The sequence below is a fragment of the Solanum dulcamara genome, chromosome 1 (assembly GCF_947179165.1).
Source record: "Solanum dulcamara chromosome 1, daSolDulc1.2, whole genome shotgun sequence".
In the NCBI taxonomy this organism is placed as follows: domain Eukaryota; kingdom Viridiplantae; phylum Streptophyta; class Magnoliopsida; order Solanales; family Solanaceae; genus Solanum; species Solanum dulcamara.
Genome location: NC_077237.1, coordinates 55685505 through 55703307, shown reverse-complemented (window position 1 = coordinate 55703307; position 17803 = coordinate 55685505). Strand labels below are relative to the sequence as shown.

At 35.9% G+C, this 17803-nt stretch overlaps 1 long non-coding RNA gene across 3 annotated transcripts in view; it reads left to right on the top strand.

Moving 5' to 3' along the window:
* The first annotated feature begins 503 nt into the window (after window positions 1-503).
* Window positions 504-17803, top strand: part of LOC129888139 (uncharacterized) — a 41932-nt gene continuing 24632 nt past the window's right edge. The window contains exons 1-3 of one of the 3 annotated variants that reach the window (XR_008766579.1): window positions 504-623; window positions 734-773; window positions 1035-1091. This is a non-coding gene — a long non-coding RNA (uncharacterized LOC129888139). Of the gene's footprint in view, window positions 624-733; window positions 774-1034; window positions 1305-17803 lie in introns of those variants that run through there. The other 2 variants (XR_008766569.1, XR_008766574.1) reach the window with 2 other exon arrangements.

Below are 17803 nucleotides of genomic sequence, written 5' to 3'. Positions count from 1 at the left end.
ACCGAATTTTAATTTATCGATTACCGAATTATCGAACCGAAGTTTGAAAGTTCGGTATTTGGTATATACTTTGAATTACCGATTACCGAATTATCAAACTCAAATTTAAAAAATACCAAACCGAATACCGAACGTCCAGCCGTAACATTAACTACCCCATCCCACGTCCCAAATCCTACAAACTGCACATATTCCTTATTTCCCATTTTCCTGCACATACAAATGCTGATCTCCGTATAATGCGTGAACCAAACAAATGACCTTTTCAAAGAATAAATAAATCGCAGAAAATGTCTGATGAATTTCAAACAGAGCAAGTGAAATCTACAGTTAAATTCAGAGGGATAAAGTTCTTCATCAATTCTTTGTATTGTTGATATATAACGGATGGAGGCAAGTATTCATCATAAATACTATAGAACTCTTCATAGTTACAGTAATTCTTCCATTTCGGCTTTAGCAAGTTAGTTTATCTTTTAGAGTTTGTCCAAGATTTAATTTTTATGATTTATTTTCATAATTTTTACTAATGGGTTCAGTGTAGGTTTTGTTTTTTTTCAGAAATTCTGAAGGTTTCGAGTTTATGTTTGGGTAATTTAGCTTCTGGATTTCTTCCATTTCGAGTTGAGCAAATTAGTTTTTTTTTTCCGTAGTTTGTTCAAGATTCACTTTTTACGAGGTATTTTTTAAATTTATGCTAATTGATTGAGTGTTTCTATTGTTTTTTATTTAGGCATTTTAAAGAAAGATGTTAGAGAGAACTCATCACCAGTGTACGTGATCTGATTTTTGTATTTTTTTTTCTACTGTTGCTTTGATGATTCCTTCTGTTTCTACCTTTTAGATTTTTAGCTTTTACTGCTTTTTCTATTACTGATTTTTGCTGTTTCAAACTCTTCTTTGAAATTTTTTGACAATAAACTTCAAAGTCTTTAACTTTTGAAATTAGCAATTGTGGCATTCTAATTAAACAGGATATCCTTTAAAATATTAACTTGAACCAGTTACTTAATATTCTAAATTTCCTGTTCCAGTACTGTTGTGAAATTCATTCACTCCTTGGCCAATTCAATTGAATTTTCAACATTGAGGTAAGTTACATAATTGATCTTCTCTAAGTTCGTTGAACTGCCAATTCTTTCTTATAATTTCTTTTCATGATTTATGTAATATTCAATGTATAATAAGGACATCATTTAGCATTTTGATATAAAACGTTTCGATTTTGATTATATGATATCAATTGTTTGTGCTCATGGAACAATAATTCTATTATAGCTATCAATTGAATTTGAATTTGAATATCCAGGAGTTTTATTTAGTGTCGTAGGTAAAAACATTGATTAGTGTTTTAAACTTTTTTAATAATCTTTTAGGCAAGTAAAATTTATGCCTTCGGTGATTTTTGATTCACATTGCTAACTGATAATTTATTTTTGCAATTTAATCTGTCCACGGAGAAAATTAGAACTATTTTCACATTCAAAAATTTTCAAGGCAAATAATTTCTGTCACGATCTAAGCCTAGGACCAAAACATGACACGATGAATGAGGAACCTGGAGGTACAACACCCAAGAATGACAAAGAACAATAGGTGGAAATAAAAAGGGAAAACGGGACTAAGGGAAACATTCAACAAGAACCATAATGGTCAAACTTCCCTTGCATATGTCAAACAATACCTCTAAATCATAGACTTGGCGGGGTCTAAGACTTGTCCTTAGCTCACCCTCAATCGAAATAAAAATAAGTACTTGAAATACATCCAAAAGTTTTCACATAACATAAGCTAGAAAGGAAAGGGATATATTTCCCGAAACATGCAAACTCACCGAAATGGTAGCCTTCAATGAACACAACTAGCCACGTGGAGGTGAATGTGGAGCGATGTCGGTCCCTACATGGTGATATCATGTAGGCAAAATAGAATGTATTAGGACTTTGAATGTACAAAGTATGTATGCATGCAATATACAATGCAAAACGTCATAGCATTATAAGATATGATACATGAATAGATGCATACATGAGACATCAAGTAAATAACATCGGAAACATTCATTTGTGGGAACATGACTACAACCGACATTTAAGACCATGCGAGCTATTACATGAAATCCAACGTAACCCCCGCATTAGAAGAGGGGAGACTATTTGCCAAGGTAGAACCCCGTTAAATTTATTCATTCTTTAACTTTAACTTTAGATGGCTATACGTGGATCCACTAGCCTAAGCCTACAATGGCTCCTTGTTGGCACATAGTTAATGAGACAAGGGGTTTCTACTAGGATTCCTTTACCGAATCCTACCTCAATGCCCCATTTGGTGCTAAGTCAATTCCACAGAATAGTTTAATACTTCAAAGTAATCATAGCATATAGCTTGACAACTAAAACCATCACATTCAGTAGAATAGCTCATTAAAACCTTTATTGATTCAAATATACAAGAATGGTCTTTATCGCATAAATAATCGTTCATTCATATCATTTCATCATCCTTTCATTTTATAAGACTCCCTTTTCATCACAGACATTGATTTCATAAACATTCATTTGGAATCAAAGCTTTCAAGTCAAATTTTATTGAAATCATAGTAAAACTAGGTGGGTTCTATTCATTTCTCAACTTTCAAATCATCAAATCAATGCTAGCATGCATGAGAGTAATGGAATGCATCGATTAAAACATACTCGAAACAACCCACCGATTCACTGTAAAATCCTTTCATGCCTTCATATAGGGGCCTTTTGATAAATCAATAATTCAATGCACTTAAGAGTCAATATAAGTTAAGATAGGTAAATAAACTTCAAATACCCAATAATTTATGCATTTGAAATCATGATATAAAAATACATAAAATTTCATACTTGAATTAAATAGAAGATTTTGAGAATCCATTTGGTCTTCATGGATGAAAGTATCCATGAATCAATATTCACATACCTTGGGGAATAAAGTTGTAATGCAACACTTGGAGAATGGAGACTTGAAGACCTTGGGGATGAACCCTAGCTTGGTGAAACCCTTGGGAGAAACTTTGACAGGAAAGGATTTTGTGCGGGGGAATTAATGTGAGGAATGAGGGGCTTTGAAAGGCTTAGGGTCCTTAGAGGGTAAATTCTATCCCCAAAATGACCTCACTTTAATGCTAAAATATAAAAAAAAACCAAAACACCCCTATCGAAAATAGAGTAGAACTGACCCTACGACTAGTAGGATTTTCTATGAGTGGTAGAGAGGACTCATCTTGTAGGGTCTGGGAAAGACCCTGAGGACTGACCATCAAAAGTCTCTCTACGACTTGTCTCTACGTGTCGTAGACTTGGTGAGTCATTTCTACAACTCGTCTAAACTTTTATGAGTTGTAACATGGACTCATAGACCCACTTCTTCCCTTGGAAAACTTGACATCCTCAACCTCAGTCATACGAGTCAGTCCTACGACTTGTAGACTGAGTTGTAGGACTTAGATCCAGCCTAAATTTCCAGAGTTTTCCTTCAATTTGACTTTTCAACTTATGGGGTCTTTTAATATCTCATCCTTGAGAATATTTATCCTCGAATAAGATTTAACTAGCATAGAAAGGACATGAAACGAGGACTAGCAACCCAACATGAATACAATGAACCTTGAGTACATACATTCTCTCTTGGAACCATCGGACTTGGAACCTTGTCCTTGTTGAACCTTGGAGAAAGAGTATTGGGGGAACCTTGCCCTACAAATCGTTGCCCACCTTTCCCCTTTCCACTACCACCATAACCGGTCCTTTGAGGATTGAACCGTCCACCATCAACTCTAGCCTTCTTGAACCCTTTTGACCTTTCCTTCAACTTCTCTTCCTCAATTTGTTCTGCATATGCCATGAGTCGGGAGATGTCCATCTCTTTGACCAACATGGTTGTCTTATATTTCTAGGACACCAAACTAGATATACCAGAGATGAACTTACTCATCCTTGCCCTTGGATCGGAGACCATAAAATAAGCACACTTAGAAAATTTTGGTGAATTTGAGGGCATACTCCCTCACACTCATGCTCCGTTGGTGAAGGTTGATGAAGTCTTGGATCTTTGCCTCTCTTAGTTCCAATGGAAAGAAATAATCTAGGAAGGCACCCTTGAACTCTTCCCATTCTATTCGTCCCATGTCTTCATCCCTCTCAACGACCTATTGCTCATACCAAATCTTTGCTACTCCCTTGAGTTGATAGGCCACTAAATCAACCTTTTCATTTGGAGGCACTCCCATGATAGCCACAATCCTATAGACCTTCTCAATAAACTCCATAGGGTCCTCATCTACCTTTGAACTATCGAACTCGAGCGGATTCATCCTCTTGAAGTCCAAAATCCTAAAAGCCAGAGTAGGCACTTGAGGAGAAGGAACAATACCTTGGTTAGTTTGGTTGGCTACGACATAGGCCAATAAAGTAGTGATGTTGTGGAACTTCGCATGTGCAACTCCTTTCTCATGGTGTGGAGCCTCGAGAACCGGAGAAGTTTGATCTTTATCTTCAACCCTTGCTCTAGTGGAGGTACTCTCCTTGGAGGCATGATCTAGAGGACATAAAACGATGGGTTAGTTAGAGGAAATCTTAAGACAACTCAAGGGCAGAAAATGAAATATGAAAGAAAGGGAAATTTTCCAAAACATCTTATAATCTCCTATTCATAATTGTGGCGTGCTTTACAACCATCAATAAGACCCTATTTGATGTGATATATTGGATTGCGAGGACCATTCAAAACCTCAAGCTCTGATACCAAGTTTTTCAAGACCCAAGTCTAGGGCCTAGACATGACATGGCGAATGAAGAACCCAGAGGTACCTCACCTAAGCCTCTTAGCATTCACTAAGCCTTCATAAGTAATGACAAAGAATAATAGGTAGAAATAAAAAGGAAAAATAGGACTAAGGAAAACATTCAACAAGAACCATAATGGTCAAACTTCACTTGCATATGACAAACAATACCTCTAAATCATAGACTTGGCGAGGGCTAAGACATGCCTCTAGTTTACCATCAATTGAAATAGAAATAAGAACTATGAAATGTATCCAAAAGTTTTCACATAACATAGACTAGAAAGGAAAGGGATATTATTCCTAAAACATGGAAACTCACCAAAATGGTAGCCTTCAACGAATTCAACTACCACATGGAGGCGAATGTGGAGCGACACCGGTCCCTACATGGTGATATCATATAAGGAAAAGAGTATGCGTTAATACTTTGAATGTACTACATATATAGGTATGCAATATACAATGCAAAATGTCATAAAATTATAAGATATGATACATGAATAGGTGCATGCATGAGACATCAAGTAAATAACATCGAAAATATTCATTTGTGGGAAGATGACTGCAACCAACATTTAAGACCATGCAAGCTATTACATGGAATCCAACGTAATTCCCACATTATAAGAGGGGAGCTACTTGTCAAAGTAGAACTCCATCAAATTCATTTATTCTTTAACTTTAAGTTTAGATGGCTATACATGGATCCACTAGTCTAAACCTACAAAGGCTCCTATATTGGCACATAGTTAATGAGACAAGGAGTTACTACTAGGATTCTCTTGCCGAATCCCCCTACAATGACCCATTTAGTACTAAGTCAATCCCATGGAATAGTTTAATACTTCAAAATAATCATAACATGTCGCTTGAGAACTCAAAACATCACATTCGGTAGAATAACTCATTAAATCTTTTATTGATTCAAATATGCAAGAATGGCCCTTATCGCTTAAAGAATCCTTTATTCATATCATTTCATCATTTTTTTCATTTCATAAGACTTCCTTTTCATCATACACATTGCTTTCATAATAATTTATTTGGAGTCAAAACTTTTAAGTCAAACTTCATTGAAATCATAGTAAACTAGGTGGGTTCTATTCATTTCTCAATTTTCAAATAAATAAATTAATGCTAGCATGCATGAGAGTAACGGAATGCATCAATTAAAACATACTTGAAACAACCCACCGATTCACTTTAAAACCCTTTCATGCATTCATATAGGGACCTTTGATAAATCAACAATTCAATGTACTTAAGAGCCAATATAAGGTAAGATTGGTAAATAAACTTCAAATACCCAAGAATATATACATTTGAAATCATGATATGAAAATTCATAACATTTCATACTTAAATTAAATAGAAGACTTTGAGAATCCATTTGGGTTTCATGGATGAAAGGATCAATGAATCAATAATCACATACTTTGAATAATAAAGCCCTAATTCAATACTTGGGAAATGGAGACTTAAAGACCTTGGGGATGAACCCTAGCTTGGTGAAACTCTTGGGATAAACCTTGAGAGGAAAAGACTTTGTGTAAGGGAGTTAATGTGAGGAATGAAGGGCCTTGGAAGATTTAGGGTCTTTAGACAGGGTAAATTGTTTAATGCTATCTTCAAGGAGCTTCTTTTATATTTTTGTCTTTCTTTCTAACTTGTGTATTGGGGATAATGCATTTATTTAAGTTGGGGGTGGCAACATTTAGGTTGTTTTATTGATGTTGTGGAACATGGTTCCTGTAGCACCCAATTTGGGAGGATGCCACTTACGAAACAAAAGGTAGTTTTTTATTTTTTAAAATCACAAATAGTCAATATCATTGCGGGTCCTTAAAATACACAAAACTCAAACCAGCAGTTATTACAAAACTATTATCTTCCTTTGTGCAAAATGACAAGCCAACATATAAATACAGTATAGGTATGACTTGAGTTAAAAGCACATTCTAAAATAGCAAAATTAGTCACCCTGTTCAAGTTATAAGCGTACAGTTTTATTTTCACAAGCCTTCAAAATATCATGCATAAGTGCTACATGTATCTTTTACAAGTCCCCAAAATATTTACAAAACTAGATGTATATGCAGATGTGATCTTCACAAGGGCTCCAAAAGTCTACTCCAAATGGACATCTTCATATCTCGTCCCACACATTACCTACGATAGAAAATAACTATCGCTAAGCATAAAGCTTAGTAGTGTATACACTTTGGGCTTGGAACCATTAAATTCTTCAACTCCCTGGTTCATTGTAGGTGGTTCAATAAGGTAAAAGTAAGTCCAAGTGAACAAGTATACCAAAGTATCGAATACAAACCTTGAAGAGTTTCAAAATCAATATCAATATTCGAAGGCTCAAGTATCAAGAAACTTATAATTCAATTCGAAAGGGTTGTCAAATAATCAATTTTGCCCAATAGCTACGTCATGCCTTCAACTAAGCATAATCAATATCAAGACGGATCGAAGCTCCGAAATCAAGAAGAACTGAAGTCCATATAAAGAAGGATCGTCATCCAATGTCAAGAGAATCAAGAACCATGTTGAAACTGGCTTTCCACTCGTACTCGAGAATGAACGAAACTCCATCGTCAAGATGAAATATAAATCCAATGTCAAGATGGGTAAGATCCGAATCGAGAGGCATGCTAATATCGATGACAAGTCACCATAATAAGAAGGACAATTTTACATCAAGAATGTAAAATGATCAAGTAATTCGTACAAGTGGGCGGTTTAGCAAAAGTTTTGCAATACTTGACATAATAGTCATACCATAATACAAGACAAGGAGTAAGGAAACAACCCATCAAAATATTTCAAATTTCAAAAAAATAAAATATTCCAAGTTCAAGTTTATGCACAAACCTTGGTGTTTTAGCATACAATAGGTTCTACCACAACTCGAGGAGCTCAATTCCTCGCCGCCATAGACTAACCAAAATCCACTTCGTCAAACAGTTCCTCTTAGCTTGTATAATTAAATACATAATCAAATATCTACTTAAGTTTAAGAGTGTCATCATATCAAAACTAAACATGAAATTAATAAAAATCAGTCCAAACTATTCAAACCAAAATTCTGGAACGCCTACTATCTTATATTGTTGCTCAGTTTTGAAGGGGTAAATGGGGGAAATAGGATTTTTAGCCTCAAATAAGTTATAGACATATTTCTTAGGGTCGCATATAATTTTGAATCACCCCTACAACAATTCTTTACAAAATGATATTCCCAAAATACCAACAGCTGTCCATGTAGAATTTCCAAAACAAAATCTGGGCAGCATCTCTCTTATACTTTATCACCCTTTTTCGAGAAGCTAAAAGCAAGACTGGGTTTTATAGCCTAAATAAAAGTTATATTCCTATGAAATAGATTTCCAAAACATCTTTAATCACTCAAAATGAAGTTTACACAAGGAGTTATACTAATATTACTAACGACAGTCATATCCAAAAATGGGTTTACTACTAAGAACAAGAACCTCCTCGCTGCCCCAACTAGTTTATTTACATTATTAAAAACCTCTATTTGATCGAAGAATACCTTAGATAATTAATTGACGAAATGAAATTGAAGGGCTTACCTTTCTTCGTTGTTACTGCCGTAGGTACTCTCTCTTATTCTCTAAGTTTTTCCTCTCAAATTTCTAAGTGTAAGGCTGAAAAATGACTTCTTAGTCAACTTAACATGTATATATATGCTCCCTTAAAGTGTGAGTGTGGGGTCGTAGGGCGCCACCTCATCCATGCACCCAATCCAAAGTTGGCAAGTTACAGCGTGGGGTCCACCCCAAGTAGGTGTTTCACCTACTTGGTCCAAGTAGGTGCATCACCTACTTGGTCCAAGTAGGTGCATCACCTACTTGGTCCAAGTAGGTGCTACGCCTCTTTTTCTCTCTTTTGTGGGTTTGTAATCTCGTCTCACTTTAAAAACTTATATAATCCTTGCTACCTAAGCTCGATGTGTAATCAAGTAGCTTTGTTATGTAAGATATCCCAATCAATAGCTTGCGTAGAACTTCATAGATAATGTGGATCACCTGACAAACCTTTAGAAAAACCCTAAAAAAAATATTGGGGTGTTACAGTTCCTTGTATAACATGGTTTCTACCTTAAAGTCCTTTCGGTGCTAAGTGATTATTCCAAAGTAACTTTCATGAAAACATAATCATTAACATCATTATGAAAGATAACAGTAAATATCAATTCATCTTTGTAAAATAACATAAGAATAGCTCATCTATTAACTTCATCATGAATGTGTGAAAAATTTGTCATCACAACCTTTAACTTCTTTAACATAATAGTGCAAGCATTGTCCTTATTGCACTATAACTTCTCTGCTAATATCATCATTGAAACATCATTTATAACTTCTTTGCTTATAGTATCATTGAAACATTATTCATAATTTATTTGCTTATAGAATCATTGAAACACAATTCATAACTTCTTTTCTTAAAGTATCTTTGAACATCATTCATAAAACATTCATTAAAATAACTTGAAAATCATGATCATAACTCATAAATCATGCTTTAAACTAACATATAGAATAGGTCCTTGAAATTCATCTTGAAATCATGCAATGTAATGTGAATTACAAATTATTAGGCTAATAGTATTGAAATAAATCATAATTGAGAAGACCCAATGTAAATCATGAAATTATGACTTTTAGAAGAAGAAATCACAAGAGATTTTGAGAGAAATCTTTGGGATTCTGTGGGTGAAAGGGCCCTAGGATGAATTTACACATACCTTAACCTTTAGAATCCCTAAATTGTAGAGAATAAAAGCTTGGCCCTAAAGAAATCCTTAGAATTTACTTGAGGACGAAGGAGACTTAGAGAGCATTTAGAGAGAAGAATTTTTATTAGAGAGTTAGGGTGAGAATGAGAGGGTTAGGAGGGCTTAGGGTAGTTAATAGGTTGGAATAAACTCCCAAAAACCATACATATTCATTAATGAAATCATAGGGAAAGACCCAAATACCCACAACTTAAAACTAAAATTGTATCTGGATGGAGGACCCACCACGGTCGTGAACCTCACCACAGGCCGTGGTTGTAATTGTCGTCAATAAGGGTTTTGAGGATGTGACCTTTATGTAAGTCACCATAACATGTGATGACCACCACGACATGTGGTGACCACCACGATATGTGGTGACCACCACGAAATGTGGTTCCTTCCCATGGTAGGCACCCAAAATAGGGGCTCGAGGAGTTAGGCTTCACGTACCATACCACGGTTTGTGGTTCGTACTATGGGCCGTGAAGTCATTCGTGGTCCCTCCTCAACTTTTCCCCTTTTGACTAGTGATATTCAGGACCCTCTCCACGGCTCGTTGAGAGCACGCGGGTTGTGAAGGGTCTCATAAAGGAGCACCTGGTTCTAAAAGTTGGGATTTTTCTTGGAAACTTCTTTGGACCTCGTTTCCCAACTTTCAGGGTCATACAATATCTCCCATTTGGGAATATTCATCCTCGAATAAGACTCAAACTAGCATGAATGGAATAGGAATAAAATATAATAGCCTGAAAAAAATGCAAACATCTTGTAATATCCCTCATAATGCTCATAAGTTCCTTAATAATGCCTTGAGAATAGACCGCTCATGTAATGCATTATTCTTAATCTTTTTGGAAAATTTGAGTTCAGAATATCGATCAAGGGGTCAAAATCTGCGGAAAATAGTTTTGGTGGATTTTTAGGACCTGTATATAGAAAGATAAATTTTCAAAGAAATTGCGCAAAACAGTAAGGTGGGCGGAAAGTTCGTGTCGCGGACTTGCTTGCCTCCGCGTCGCCAACCTGACAATGTATTTTTGGCCGAATTTAGTTTTTAGTAAGGGCACTTTAGACTTTTCCCTAAATTGTTAGCTAATGAACCTAGATGTTTTTAGGACCTAATTCAACTCTATAAATTAACCTAAACCTCTAATTCTATTCATTCTTGTACAATTAACCTACTCAAATATTTCTCTCTCTAAAAAAGACTCTCAAGGACTCTATTGAAGACTTCAAATAAATACACTCAAGCTCTCCATCAAAACTCTCAAGTTCTTCCAAATTATTTGGTGTTCTCACTTAAGGTATGTGGGTATTGATTCATAGAGTCTTTCATCCATGAAGCCTAATCAATTTCTGAAGGTTTCTATCAAATTAAAATATGGTATTTTATGGATTTTATGATCTCTATTCCTATTGCATGAATTATGATTCAAAGTATGATCATTAGTCTATTTTGATATAAATTGATGGTTATTGCATTGAATTGAAGAGTTTTCCCATGAATTCTCCTATTTTGATCTATAGGGTTCATGATGTAAATTATACTTCCTAATGATATCATCTATATGAATTATGTATGGGATGAAAGAAACTTTATGATTATGCATATTTTCAAATCAATTTCATGATTTTCGAATCAATTAATCATGCATTCACGACTTACCTTAATTTCAAGTATAATCTATGATCTTGAATTTCCAAGTATAAATTATGATTATGTATTTCAATTATGATCATAGACTATAAGTATGTTTCAAATGATTATTTTCATGTAAATTATGGAAATGATGACTTAGGGCCCAACACGTGCCTTAAGGCCTAATAATATAAACTACGTATGTATGATTTGTAATGATGAAAGGAAAATTCTCACATTACAAGCATGATATAAAAATGAGCTACTCTATGATTTTAAACCTATGATCATGACTATGATATGTGAAATTATGATTTCTATGGCCTGTATGTATTCCGTGGGATTTGACTTAGCACTGAGTGGAATTGAGGTGGGGGCCCTACCAAAAGCCCTAGTAGCAATCTCATATCCTATAAACTATGTGCCACCATAGATTGCCTTTATGGCCTAGTTATTGGATCCATATATAGCGTATGTATGATCTGCCTAGCGGGGTAGAGTCTACCTTGGCAAGTAGATTCCCCCTTTTCTTTGTTGTATGGGGAGACAATGGGATTCCATGTTATAGCTCGCATGGTCTTATTGTCGGTTATGGTTCCTATCCCACATATGTATGATCTCTTAAGTATGCTATGATTTTAAATTATGCTTTGAAAATGCTTTGGTCAAAATGATTTTCTCATGGCTTTACTTACCTCATCTTATCGTGTGATTTACTTGACCATTACATTCCATGATTTACGTTGCATGTCACACCCTCATACTTAGTACATTCCAAAGTACTAATGTATACTTTTTTCCTACATTGTCTCATAATATAGGGGTTGAGGTTGAAGATCATACTCATCTACGTGACTAGTTAAGCTTTTCTATCCGGTGGTGTTTGTGGTGAGTCCTCATTTATCGGGGACTAGTCATCGAGTTGGTTATTGTTTCAAAATTTTTTGTTATGTTTCATATTGAGGGTGAGTTAGGGGTATATCTTACCCCTCTCCCATATTCATGAGTAGAGGCATCTAGTTGGACAAATATTTTGAGTTTATGTTGTCATGTGACGTTCTTAAATTTTTATTCATGGTTTAGACTCTCTTATGATGTTTCCAGTTTTGTTTTAACTTATGTATGCTTATGATATGTAAAACAGGCTTAGTTGGAGTCCTTCGGATTTCAATTGCCGTGTTACGACTAGGTCATAGGTCGGGTCGTGACACATCTCAAAAGTGCATAAATCATAAAATATTCTATCTCAAGCTAAAACATGATTTTAAAACTCATTTCATGAACATGAATGCATATGACAATATGAGAATGACTGAAACACATGATTTGGGCTGAATGGGTCATGAAGGAACTAAATACCTCAAGTAGGCACGAAAGGAAAGAGATCAGTATATCGTGACATCATATTGGCTTTTGCTTCCCATGTAGCATCCTCAACTACTTGGTTCCTCCATAAAACCTTGACTGAAACTACTTCCTTGTTCCTCAACTTCCTAACTTTCTGGTCTAGGATCTCAACCGGAACTTCCTTTCATGAGAGACTCCTTCACAACAATGTTATCTAAAGGCATAATACATCTAGGATTACCAATAAACTTCCTGAACAAGGACACATGAAACATCTAATGCACCGATGCTAAATGCAAAGGCAATTCAAACTCATATGCCACCTTGTGAATCCACCTCAAAATCTGATATGGGTCAACATAGAGGGGACATAGCTTCCCTTTCTTACCAAAATGCATCATACCCTTCAAGGATGAAATTTTCATGTAAATCCAATCATTAACCTCAAATTTAAGCTCTCTTTTTCCCACGTCCGAATAGGTCTTTTTGTCAACTTTGGGCAGTCTTCTATCTCTCTCTAATCAATGTCACCTTCTCCATAGCCTCATATACAAAATAGGGTCCTATCAAAAAAACTTCACTGACCTCAAACTAAATAATAGGAGATCTACACCTCCTACCTTATAAGGCCTAAAATAGAGCCATCTGAATGCTGGAATGATAACTATTATTATAGGCAAGCTCTATTAATGACATATGATCATCTCAATTTTCTTTAAAATCAATAACTAAAGCTCTCAATATTTTCTCTAGATTTGAATGGTACTCTCGGCCTGACCATCTTTCTGTGGGTGAAAATTTATACTAAGCTTCACTTGAGTACCAAGACCTTTTTGAAAAGATCTTCAAAACTGAGATGTAAGCTGAGTACCTTGATCCAAAATGATACATAATGGAACACCATGAAGGTTGAATAACTCTCGAATATACAACCTAGCATGTAGGAATCTCAATATCTTGAGCCAAACCTTTCGGTTTTTGATCCTCAACTTTCACTTGTTTACAATTTGGACTCTTAGCCACAAACTCCACAATATCCCTTTAATGTCATTCCCTCAATACTCTTCCCTCAAATCACGATACTTCTTTGTGGAACCTGGATGAATAGAATACCACAAGATATGAGTCTCGGACAATATCATCTCCCTTAAGTAATAAACATTGGGAACATACAATCAGCCTTGATATCTCAAAATATCATATCTCATTTGGGAGAAAGCCTCAATGGATTTTTCGGCAACCTCCTTCTTCAACTCAACCAAAGTAGGATCATTATCTTGTTTTGCCTTAACATCTGCCACCAAAGATGATTCAGAGCCATTTTGCACAATAACACCTCCATCCTCGGAGTCAACCAATCGAACACCCAAATAGGTCAATCTATGAATATCCCAAACTAGTTCTTTCTTCTCATTCACAACATGGGAAAAATTATTCATTGGCAATCTACTAAGACTGTCGGTAACCACATTCTCATTTCCTTGATGGTATAGCAAACTCATATCATAATCCTTCAACAAATCAAGCCAACTCATTTGCTGAAGATTCAAATCCTTTTAATTGAGCACATATTGCAAGATCTTTTGATCAGTGAATACCTCCACATGAGCAAATACCACAGCCGCTAACTCTAAGTCATGGGTCAGGTAATTCTTTTCGTGAAACTTGAGTTGCCTAGAAGCATAGGCTATCACTTTATCATTTTGCATTAGCACACAACTAAGACCAACTCGTGAAGTATCACAATAGATAACAAACCCATCGAAACCTTTCAGCAAAGTCATTACTAGTATAAAAGTAAGTCTATCCTTCAACTTTTGAAAATGCTTCTCACATGCCTTAGACCATTTGAATTTCACCTTCTTTTGAGTCAAAGTAGTCAAGAGTTGTACAATAGAAGAGAAACCTTCCATAAACCATCTATAATAACCGGCTAAGCTCAAATAACTCTTATATCGGAAGGGGACAATGGTCTAGGATAATTCTTAACCACTTCAATCTTCTTAGGATCAACCATGATACCTTCACAAGAGACAATATGGAGAATAAAAGAAATTCATCTTAACCAAAATTCACACTTGTTAAACGTAGCAAGCAATTGAATGTCCTTGAGAATTTATAAGACAATCCTTAAATTATCGACATACTCCTCTTCACGCTGAGAGTAGATTAAAATATCATCAATGAACATACTAACTAACATATCTAAGTATTGTGTGAACACCCGGTTCATCAAATCCATAAAAGTTCCAGGGGCATTCATTAGTTTAAAAGACATACTCAAGATTTTAAAGTGACCATACTGAGTTCTAAAGGCCATCTTCAAAATGCCATGCTCTCTTACTCGGAATTGATGATAACTTGATCGAAGATCAATTTTTGAAAAGTAGTTTGCTCCATGAAGTTGATCGAACAAGTCATCAATCCTTGGAATGGAATACTTATTCTTAATTGTGACCTTTTTAAATTGTCTATAGTCAATACACATATAGAGAGAATCATCTTTCTGTCTAACAAAGAGAACCGGAGCACCCCATGGAGAGATATTCAGTTTAATGAAACCTTTATCTAACAAATCATTCAACTGATCCTTTAACTCTTTCAACTCTGTCGGGGACATTTGATAAGGAAGAATAGAGATAGAATGAGTATAAGGTCGAAGGCCGATACCAAAGTATATTTTCTTTTTAGGAGCAATGCCTGGGAGATCATCGGGGAAATCCTTCGCAAACTCATTTACAACTGAATCTGACTCAAGAGTGGAAACTTTGGAATCTGTATCTCTAACCCAAACTAGATGATAAATGCAACCTTTGGAAATCATTTTTCTAGCTTTAAGGCATGAGACTAATTGACCCTTAAACACGGAATTACTACCTTTCCATTTTAGGACTAGTTCATTTGGAAACTAAAACTTGACCACACGGGCCTATAACATCTAGAAGCATAATATGCATGAAGCCAATCTATATTGGGAATAACATCGAAATTGGTCATATTGAACTCTAAAAGGTCAACTGAGGTGATTTTATGAAAAATTGAAACTTGGCAATTTCTATGCTTTTTTAGCCACAACTAAATCACTAACATAAATATAGACCGAAAAAATCTCTAGCAAGATCTCGGGACTAACAATGAATCTCACCACACGATATGAAGTAGCAAATAATAAAGTAGCATCTAGATCTAACAATGCAAAAATATCAAAGTTGAAGAATTTCAACATACCATTCACAAAATAGAGGGAATCCTCTAACTTTTGACTATCTGAAGGGCATAAAATCTATTTTGGTGTTGACCGCCACCTAAAGTAGTAACATATTGATTTGGACGACCGGTAGCCTTGGTCTGAGTCTGGGCTGTAGCTCCACTCCTGCACTCTTTTGTATGATGGCCTAGCGTTCCACGTTTGTAGAATACATCCAATCTCACTAGGCACTCTACCCTGTGGGTTTTCCCCCACTTCTTGCATGAAGGAACAACTTGACCGGTCGGAGCTCCTCTTTGTGCCTTAGGATTAGACATGTTTTCCTTATCAAATTTTGGAGCCGGAATATTAATAAAGCTTGGCTGGAATACCTTTGACTAAACTGAGGACGGCGGGCCACCATTACCCAACTTTCCATGAGAGAAATTACCACCATAGGTTTGAGCCCTCTTGGAATCCCTCTTATATCTCTCCTTCAACTTTTTCTCCTTGATTTGTTCGGCATGTGTCATAAGCCTTGAAATATCCATCTTCTTGATAAGCATGGATGTTCTACATTCCTTCACCACCAAATTGCACACACCTGAAATAAACTTAATCATACGAGCTCAAGGATCCACAACCATGAAGGAGAATATTTGGACAATTTAGTGAACTTGAAGGCATACTCCCTCACACTCATGTTACTTTGGTACAAATTGATGAACTCATGCACCTTTTCCTCTCTCTATTCCAATAGAAAGAATTGATCAAGAAAAACATCCTTTAACTCCTCCCTATCAGCGGGACCATCATCTACACATCTCTCACACTTCCATTACTCATACAACACTTGGGAAGCCCCTTTGAGTAATGCTGCCAAGTACGCTTTTTCAATCGGGCTAACACCCATGATGTCAACAATATAACCAATATCCTCTATGAACTCTTGTGGGTCCTCATTTACTTTAGAATCATGAAACTTGGGAGGGTTCATTATAGTGAAATCAAAAAATTGACTAGCCATCATACCCACATTTGGGTTCACGAGAGCTACCACCTAATAGTCCACTTGGCTCGAACTTGGAAAGTGGCTCGGAACTCCATATGAGACACTTGTTCATTCAAGAGGTCATTGAGAGCTTGTTGCTCCTCCTCACCATTCCTTCAAATGGAGTATCTTTATGGAGGCATAGTTCTGTAATTGCAAAGAGAAAGCATTAGAGGGGGAATCCTTAGAGTTTAACTCTATTGCACAATAAGATCATGAAAGGAGATGTTTTTCATAGGATGACTCATAACCTCCTATTCATAAATTTGGTGCATTTCACACTAATGAACAAGACTCTACTCAACGCAACATGTTAGGCTCCTTAGGATACTTGAATTTTATAATCTAACACTAAGTTTGTCATGACACAAGCTAGGCCCTAGGCGTGATACAATGAATAAAATCTGAGAGGATCCCAACCAAGCCTTTTATCATATCATACAAGAACATACATAAGGTACATAAGTAAAATAAGCTAACATTTAGACACGAAAGCATAGTCTAAAAATAGAGTATAAGCCTCAAAATATAGAATGAAAGAAAACATAGACTCAAAACATCCATCATCCCTCCACTAACTAGATGGGGGAGTACAACAACATCCTAGCTCACCCTTTACAACATAAAAGAAGCAAATAGTCAAATGAGGTAATGAAAGTAAAGTTTTTCTCCTCGAAAAATGAGAATTCACCATAAGTGCTAGTCTAGGATCAACTCTACTCACGAATAAGAGGTGTACAATGATTATTAATTCTAGCATTATGATACAATAAAAGGACAGTCCGGTGCACTAAAGCTCCTGCTATGCGCAGGGTCCGGGGAAGGGCTCAACCACAAGGGTTTATTATACGCAGCCTTATCTTGCATTTTTGCCAGAGGCTGTTTCCAAGACTTGAACCCGTGACCTCCTGGTCATATGGCAGCAACTTTACCAGTTACTCCAAGGC